This window comes from Cyanistes caeruleus, chromosome Z (assembly GCF_971803275.1).
Source record: "Cyanistes caeruleus chromosome Z, bCyaCae1.hap1.1, whole genome shotgun sequence".
In the NCBI taxonomy this organism is placed as follows: Eukaryota; Metazoa; Chordata; class Aves; order Passeriformes; family Paridae; genus Cyanistes; species Cyanistes caeruleus.
In genome coordinates, this window is record NC_141732.1 from 29,581,457 (window position 1) to 29,591,293 (window position 9,837).

Consider the following 9,837-nt stretch of genomic DNA (forward strand, 5'->3'; position numbering starts at 1 on the left):
CCAACACAGTTTGTCTTTAGGAGCCTACAGGAGTGCAAGATGTAGTCTGGACCAAAGTAGGAACATGGGCTGAAAATGAACCCAGAAGCAACTGGGTTTTCTCCTCACAATCTGTCCTAATAGGAAAATGTGTAGGAGGATTTTACCTTCCCTTACTGTCTCTGCACTGCCTCATGTTCACAAATTACAATTGTGAGGGTGAAATATTTGACTCCAAATTAAGAGTGAGTGGATGACAGCAAAGATGGCACATTGGACCTTACATAGCATATGATTGCACCGCTTGGAAAGAAGACTGGGGTGCTGTGTGGGGCAAAAGAGCGAAGAACATGAGCAGAACGGCCATGCCAGGGGAATAGGGTGTACCACATCAGCAGTTGAATACTCTGTGTGATTTTCAGCAGGATACAGTTCTCCATATGACTTTGGTTTTTCATTGTCACTAGAATTAACTGGGAAGGTCGCTTTGAAATTAATCTTTGAACGCGTAATATATTTTCTTTTTCCCTGGGAGGGATACTAACCCGTTGCCTATTTTCAAACACTATCAGAAACTTGGGTTAAAGCCTCAGAGATTAATTTTGCTTCCAAGTTTGGTTGAAATTGGCCTTTGAATTTGGATACATAATTTCATTGGACAAATTACTTGAACTGAGAGTGCCTCTCTACAAATCATCTGCTCAGAGCCACCTCCTCAGAAGCACACAGATCATTGTTTATTGATGAAAAGGAGTGTTTCCATGCTTTTCTGTCTAAAATGCTATCCCAAACTAAAATGCCTATACTCTATCTTGCCTAGGATAACACACAGGAAGTGAAAACTAAAAACATTAGTGGGATTATTGCATTTCTCAGCACCTAATTGTTTGTAATTCTTGCCTCACTCTGTCTCACTCCCAGAAATTCTGTGTGACCAGAATTTGGAACATTTCCCCTGTTTCATGGCAACAGAGCTATGCTGTAGAAGCTCCACAAAGCCACACACATTATGATTTTTATCCCTTGTTGCAGGCTGGCTGTGTGTAAACACTTCCTTCCCAGTCCTGTCTGAGCCTTTTTGGAAGCAAGCAGCTACAGCAAATATCAGGTGTGACTTCATTTGCTGTAGCCCTCTGCTTCCTAATCCTTCAGGCTCTTGCTGCTTTCCCCCGTGGCTGAATGCTGGGAGGCTGGTGACCCACTTCCCGACACTGAAGGCACCATGGAACACAGGGCAGCTGCAGTGCCCAGCAGCTCTGTTGAAGCCGAGTGCTGACAGCCAGAAGGCAGAAAGGACTGAATGCAATTGCCTCTGAAATGTACACTGTGCGCTTCCCCCAGCCGATGCTTCTGCCGTAGCCCTGTGACAAAACATGCTCTTCACTCCTCAGGTGAATACTGGCTCAGTGCTATCAGCTTGCATTTCTTCCTGACAAAAGCCTCCAGTGGGCCCTATTAAGCAGGGGGGCTTCTAGAGCTTTTTTTTTTTTTTTTTTTTTTCCCTGATGATTAGCTTTATATAACCAGCCTGTGTCACACCGATGAAATTTTTACTTCAGTCCTTTTCTGGCTGATCCTCTGGGCATTTCTTGGTGGCTTCCTGAGGTCACTGGCACTGCTCTACTGACTTCTATCTGGCATGCTACTCCCTTGGCCAAGCTCAGCCTGCCCAAAAAATAACTTTGTCTACCAGGGTGCTCATGTCAACTGCGGGGTGAAACTGGATGACCTGCAGTTGTCATTCCTCTTGGAGCTATCAGCTGGTCATTTTTTTTACTCTTATTTACCATTTAGTATCTGTTTCCAAGAATATTGTGTGGTTTCTAAGGATACTGTATGTAAGAGTCCTATGTCCTTTGTGCTTTGGTGTATTAACAGATGGGGTACTTGGGCATGTTGCAGTACTTTAGAGTCTGTCTGGCTGACCTAGTATCTGCTGATAGTTTTCCAGAGCAGAAATTCTTTATGGGAACATGAGACTAAGGCAAGGTCTTGTGGATGAGCTACAACTAAGCACCAAGTGACCACAACCCACCTTGCTACACATTTCCTTGCAGAGGCTTGCTCAGCCCCAGCAGTAACACTGAATAGCATGTTGTCCCTGATCCTTCACTTCTGATTTTCAGACTCTCACCAAATGTGTGTCATTGATTCCTAGGTAAGTCCCAGGCATTGCACTTGGTTTCTTCTATACTCCTAGCTCCCTTCATGGTCTAGGCTGTCCTCAGAGATAACAGAGTCTCCTGTTACACATACTGGGAACAGCCCACGAGGCATGGAGTCCTTGGGCTTAAACTATAGAGTATGATCCTATGTCTTTCATAAGGGCATTGGTTTTCCTATTGTGAATTCCGGTCCTAAATCCCACCCTATTCTGCCAAGGGGAGCCACCAGCTGCCATGTTATCCCATGGCTTTTTGCAGGATTGCTGTTTTCAGCAGATAAAACTTCTAGTGGTGTTCTAGCATTCATTCAGACCCTGTGTCCCTTTCAGGATCTTTTCCACATTTCCTATTCAGGTGCTACCTGCAAAACATATAATCAGAGGGACAATGACTGGATAAAAAAATTCCTCAGCAACATTTATTTGACAGATTCATCCCCTGTGATCAAAGGCCCTCTCCCTATCCTGTTAAATTTAATGGAAATTTTACTAATAACCTCAGAAAACCAGGATATTACTCTACCTGATTAGCAGACAAGACCATTATAACATTATAGCTTTGTAAAAAATTAAATCCTTCCCCCTACTCTTTGGGTGGGGGGAACAAGACATGTAGTGTTATGCTTCCTCTTTGGATGATGCCTGTTCTCACAACTGGTAATCATCTGAGACAGGAGCTGGAGTCCTGTGAGAGCAGTGTGCTGTAGCAATTTCTCTCATCATCATATATTTAGCCCTGAGTTTGGAAAACACCTCCTACTAGATGGGAGCTGAGCTAAGTTTACCTCTGTGGTTGCAGCTGTGCATTTCTAGTCTCTGTAACCATCGGTGCTGCCAGAGCCTGGCATTGAACTTCCACTACTTTCTATTCACTCCCAGGAGGCTTGGTGGAGGGGTGTTTTGATAATTTCTCTGTCTTCCCCTGAAATTTTTATTTCTGGAGCGTGTCTCAAATGTACTTCAAGAAAAGGAATGAAATTCAGTAGTATGACTGTGCTAGCAGAGCAAATGTTTTGCTGGTGGTAGCTATTTCCCCCATCATGTTAGCACTGAATTTGTTCTGGTATTCCTGAAATGCCTTTAAACACTTCATTTCTTCTTTAGAGTGAGCCAAAATGCTCCCTTGTGAAAGCTAGCCCTGGGAAGACAGTGTTAAGCCTCTTATGAGAGCAAAGCTGTGCCTGTGTTTAGACTTATTCCATCACCCTCTGTGGCATTTGAGCTGATTCCACTTTTTATGCCTATCACTCTCTCATTTCCTTTGGCTACGATGCCTCTTTCTTTCTGCTGAAATGTTTGGAGGGCAGGCAATTCCATGGCTGCCTGCAGATCAGCTTTCAGCATTGAGTTGTGTAACAGCTGCCCACTGTCACTTCAGAGCCAGTTTTGGGAGTGTCATCAGCTTTGTCAATCCACATGTCCCAGGGAGATTTTTACTGGATAAAAGCTTAAGAAGGATCAAATTCTTAAATGCACATCCGAGACATGAAGTGTCAAATGGGACACCCAGCTTTCACTAACCAAACAACTGTAATTCATCGATATCAAAGTTCCAGCTATCCATAGGCATATGATACTTAAAAGATTGTCCTGTGCTTACCTGAGCCTGCATGTGACAAGAAAGCCAGTATGAAGAGTACTGGAGCTTTAGTTCCACAAAGCCAGTGTAAAAATATCCAGTGGAAGCTTACAAATATGTATCGTAGCTTTCTAATACTAAAAACATCCTACTCACCGTAGATGTGGGACACTGTGTCCTGGAAGATGTCCTCTTGCTACCTGAACCGCAGGTAGCAAGCCTGAGCCTCCTCCAGTGAGAGCATGCCCTAAGTTGCTCTTTGCCATTGCATTAATTTCTGCACAAGACGACAAGACCCAGGGCTGGCAGGTCCACTGCACACAAGTTGCATCAGGTCTCAGATGGCTTCTAGCAGGAGGTTCAGCACCAACCTGTGCTGTCAGCATGTGCCAGGTGGCTGATGGACTCTCCAACAATGCCTCGAGCTCAGACAGCTTGTAGTTTACATGGGTTTGCATAGACAGCTCCATAACTGAAGTACCATGTGCTCCAGGTGAGTTGTCTGCAGAGACCCTGCTACTGAAAAGTAAGTCTCGGGATTGAGTTTGGGCATATTTCTCTTTGTCTAAACACAAAAGCACAATCAGTTCAGCTTGCTTCACTCGCCTGGTTTGTACTAGCTAAATTACTCACTAGCCTAACAGTGGCTTAACTTCATCCATTACCTTAATATTCCTTTAAGTAACTCTATCTAAATAAGAAACCAGTCATGTCTGGTGCAAAATTTGCGGAATGATAGAGAATTTTGTCTGCTCAGAAGCTCAGAGTCTGACATTAGGTCACTTCTCAATAGGCTTTTGTGCATCCACAACACAAAGACAGCTGCCTTCAGGGTGGCCAAAGGAATGAAAAAAATGAATGCTAATTTATTTTATTTTAAATAACTCTAATGTTGTAAACAAACTAGTAAGCACACACCTTAGCCAGGCATGGAGCATTTATAAATCAGTGTAAGGAGCTCTGTTGCTCTGATAGTGAATTGGTATATACTGAGTTGCATTTTTCACTGATCAGACCTGCCTGCATGAGACTAACCCCTTACAATTATCTTATATTTGAAAAGTGTGTTTGACCAATTTCTTTACAGCACTGGATAGCTTTAAATAGGATGTATAAACCCATCATTCTGGATCCTTTTGAGCAATGGATTTCGCTGTGGAAGGTCACATAGTAATTTTTCCAGGAAGAACCTGGGATTTTTTCAAGTTGGATAAATTCCAGCTCAAGTAATTGCACTTTGCCTTCCCCAATTCCCCCAAAGGTCCAATTAATTCAGGCATTCTTAGCATAAAACTGCTACACACTGCTACTGTACATGGCTAGACAGCTGTTGTACTTCCCCCCAATGACAAATACATCTCAGTGATGCGTGAGCTGATTCCCTCACACCACTCTGATGTGGTGTGCCTGAATGATTCAAATTCTCATAGTCCTCCAAGAAAAAGCACACGGGTTACACACACTTTTATCATGGTCTTCCTAGGCCTGCTAATCTTGGTCATCCTTCTTTGTCTTGCTGGTTAAAGTCACTCCTGGATCTTGAACTGCCATAGGTGGGGAGGGTCTCAGAGGAGGGGATGTGCAAGGTGCGCTGGCCGGCTGTACTGACATAGCACATGTTGTTTTGAATACTTGAGAGGGCACCCCCACTGAGGTAATTAGTTACCTACCGACTGCCTAACAGGTAACAGCTGGCTGATGTCTGCCTGTAGAGAAAGAAAAGTTTAAAATCTCAGAGAGCGGGTGGAGATAGAAAGCCCATAGATGCAGTGGTGCCTGTTCTGCTTTTTCTTTGGAATGTATTCTTAAACCTGTTTGTTTGACCAGGTCTCAGTCTGATCCTTGCAGCAAGAGCATGTTGCTTTGAGGCCCTCCGGTTCCTAGCTCTAATGATCTGGTGTGGCTCCTGTGGTTTGTAAAATCAGCTGCAGTGCTTATGTCTGACCCTTGTTGTCAGACTGGAGCCAGCTGTCACATCAGAGTCTCAGAGCTTCTGGATAGAGGGCTTTCCAGGCCTTGTCCAGCTTCAGAAAACTTGCTCCTGTCAAAATTACTGTGGTAGTGAGAATGTTTCAACACCAGGGCTGAAAGCAATGGCTTCTTGCTTCTGTAGATCTGCTCAAAGCAATGTGAGGCCCAAAGGTAACTCCTGGCTACACTAACTTCTTGGAGGGACCTCCACCCTGCTGGAGCAGCAGGTAAAAGCAGTAGGGCTACAATGAGAGAGGGTCTCATGAAAAGAAAGCTGAATATGACAAAGATCAGAAGGGACCAGTTTCTCTACCATGTGCTTTGCTCTTTGAACTTCGGGGATACTTTTGGACGTGCTGTAGGATTTCCAGTTGTGTCAACTCCCATGCATCCACATCTGCAAGATACAATGGGGACAAATTTTTTTGTGGAGTTGCTGTGAGATGGGATAATCCACACTTCTGTCTCATCTGCACCTGTGGATGTGTTTACCTTTCAGCCCGCAGGGGGCTCAGTTCAGCCCAGTTCAGTATCCCATTGCTTGGGGGATAGAATTTCAGCCGGCAGCTTATGAGTCAGGCCAGTGTTGGCAGGTGGAGCAGCTCTAGGAAGGAGGTTGTTCAGTGATGGGTGTCCCACATCGGTCTGTCTCTGATGTCCATCAAGGTTTCACTCAGTACCAATTTACACCTTCCTTCCTGCATGGCTGTCAGGGGTAGCTGTCATCGTACCAGACCCCTTTTCCGGTTGTGACATCGGCATCCTCTGACTGTGTCAGGAAGCACTGGCTAAAAGCTGCAGAAGGGAGGTGGCATGTGCCTGCCTCTATTGCATGTGCTACCAGAGTCAACCAGCTCACATTTCATCTCGGCTCGGTCTGGAGATGCACACATTCAGTACACATTCATCTTGGAGAAGGGCTGTCATCCCTGAAACTTGGCTTCCTACGAGCCCACTGGCTTCCAAGATGTGTAGACAGCAAGTTACAGGTTTCATTTTCCATGTGTAAATGGGGAAATTGACATTCTCCAGAGTGGGATGGGGAGGAGAATTGGAAGGGCAAGAATAAAAAAACCCATAGTGAGAGGGATTAATTTGGTTTTTACTTATGCGTCAACATGTGTTATAAGAGAGGTGGAAAATTACTGTGAGGGCTGTACACGTGTTGGGAGCCGAGCAGGGCAGGGAAAGCTCCCACGAGCGGGCTGCGAGTGACCCGACCTGCCGGTGGGGCAGGTGCCCGGGTGCCTGGGCAATCGGGCTCCGGGAGGAGCCGTAACGCACAAAAGCAATTAACTAGCACACAGCCCAGGTCACCGTGCTTTAGTTTCTCGGGGGGATGTCGGCTCGGCCCTCCTCGCCCCCGGCCTCTCCCTGCCTGCGGTCCCGCTCCCTGTCCGCGCCGCTCCCCCGCGGCAGCCCGTGCCGCCGCATCCCAGCGCTGCGGAGCTTCCCCGCCCGGGGCTGCCCGCAGCCGGCCCGCACCGACCCCGCCGCCCCGGCCGCCGCCGTGCCCCGGCCCGCTGCTCGCCCGCCCGCGCCGGGGACGCGCCGCCGCCGCCGCCGCCGCTCGGGAACCGCGCCCGGACGCTGCGAGAGCTGCGCAGCCTTGAGCTGCTCGCAGCTGCCGAGCTCCGGCCGCTCAGCTGACCCTCGGCGGGCACGGCGACCTGGCCCCGTCTGCTGCTTCTGCCTCGCTTTTTCCCTCTTTTCTCTTCCACCTGGGTACGAACGCTTCCCCTTCTTTATCGATAAACAGCTCTCAGATATAATACTGCCGCGTTTGCACTTTATTTTCGTCCAAGGAATCTAGCAATTAGAATCCTCCTCTACTCCCCTTTGCACAGTAGGACGGGCAATTCTTATACCCTGTTTGCAGGGTCAGATTACAAGGATGGTATTTATCCAAGCACCGTATTTCTCCAAGAAGGGTTCATATTCTAATTCGCAGTATTGCACACAAAAGGGGATGCCGAGGTCTTGCTAGTATGCAAAGTTCACTGATTTCCCCTTGGAGGTAACCTGCTTCCAACTGGCTATTTATATTATTTACATTCCAAAGGCTTGTGGACTGCGTTTTATGTGAAATTTGCAGCTGAATGTATTTGCTCATTGTCTTCTCATCACGTGTTACAAGAAGAAAGCCCATGACTTCAACAACTTTGGTTGAAGAGAGATGATGTTTGGGTGTTTCACCTCAAGAGAACTAAACTAATTCTTGTTAACATTTCGGTCCTCGTTTCCATTCCTGGGCTGATAGATGGCACCTATTAGGAGTCACCTAGTAATAAGTTTCAAAATATGCCAATTCAAAAGGTGGTCAATTAAGCTACCTGGCCTAAGGCAATGCAACACGGGGCATTAGCCTACAGATCTTACTGCAGCCAGAAGGGTTTTCTGTCAACAGAATGGAGGGATTTAGCCTAGTGACAAAGGTGTCAGCAGTAAATCCCTCCTGAAATAACTGTGGTTCATTAGACTTGATCTCAGGTTTCGAGGAGGTCTGTCAGAACTGTTGTTGGAGCCATGTGTAGATGTAACACTGAGATAGCCACATTTTTGTGGGGGTGCAAAAGGTAGCATACACTCCATAGAGTTTACAGTCTTAGGTAGAACTGCTGCAAAAACAACAAGTGAAGGGAAATACAGTTATGCCTGTTTCTCTGAGGAGAAGCTGAGGAGATGAGTTGGTAAGAAAGTGTGACGAGCTGGTGCTCACAGGCAAGATGAGAGCCAGCGATTGATCACAGTCCTCCTGTGATGACACAGCATCTCCCAAGCCAGATAGGGCTTTAAAAACACAGCTAACATATAATTTCTATTAAAGACTTGAATGAAACTATACGGAAAAACAGCCACAGCTGTGATGGGAAGTATGGCCTGCAAATGGATGACAGTGGAGAGCTATTGATATTAACAGAAAATAAAACCTGTTGTGTCACAGTGCAGTGTCTCAGATTAAAAGACAATGTGTCTGATATTTAAAAATATGAGCAAGATGGACAGTGGACAACCCTGGTCTGAAGGACAGGAAGGGAGACAGTTCCACTGGGTAGGCAGTTGCAAACTGCCCTCCTCAAGATGAAGCAAGTCAGCAGAAGGGGGTATTTTTCCATTCCCCTTAATGTGTCCAGTACAAGTGACCACATGGGAACATCAGCCCCATCAGACTCATAGATGATTGATTTATATTTTTCCTGACAGGTTGTTTCTTTCTGAACGGTCCATTAATTTTGGCTTCCAGCAAAAAAAAAAAAAATCTCCAGTGCAACACCAAACAGCAACGAACCAAATTGTGTAGGGAATCTTGGTTTTGGATAAAAAGAAATGTTTTACAATAAATAGTAGGACAGACCTACAAATTCAGAAACAACTTTCATTACTATTCCAGAGTTAATGAGATATATTAATATGTATTAGGACAAAGTCTCTGTACAAATATATAGTTTAATATGGTTTATAAAGGGGTTGCATCTCAAATCATTAACTTTACATTTGAATGGATAGAAAAGATAATTTGCAATTTCCTGGAATATTAGAAGCTCAGAAAGTCACGCTTTCTTAAGATAGATATTGGTAAACTAGAATAAACTGGCTGTGTTTTCTGTGCAAGATTCACCCACAGATAGTCTATGAGTAAGTCAATACCACTATCAATTTGTCTTAATTAGGAGGCCTTTACCCATGAGGAAGAAAGAAACATAACTACATCTCAAAACTACTTCACTCATGCTTCAGCCTGTTGTTGGCCAATTTATCTTGTTCAGCCACAGTTCTAAACAGCTTCTGGGAAAAGAGCTCATTTGAAGAGTACATACTTCTAGTTTTGGAAGATATTTTAAAAATAGCTTAGTACAATTCTTATTAATAAGCATATGTTCTTCTGTTGCTTCCTCAGGGTCAAGTATAACTCACCTCTGTTGTTTTTTGCTATTTAAGTTAGATAATGAAACTATTAGTGATGCTTTAGAAATCTGTATAAAACTTCTGTGCTGAATTGAGTGGACAATGTCCGTTGCCACATAGAACTGAGTTACTATTAGTTTTAGAAGACAGGAAGCTGTGCCTGCAGCCTGCTGATAATTTACATTTTCACAGTCATATTTTTCAGTAAAATAAATGCTTCTTTTTCTGCTATGTTTTG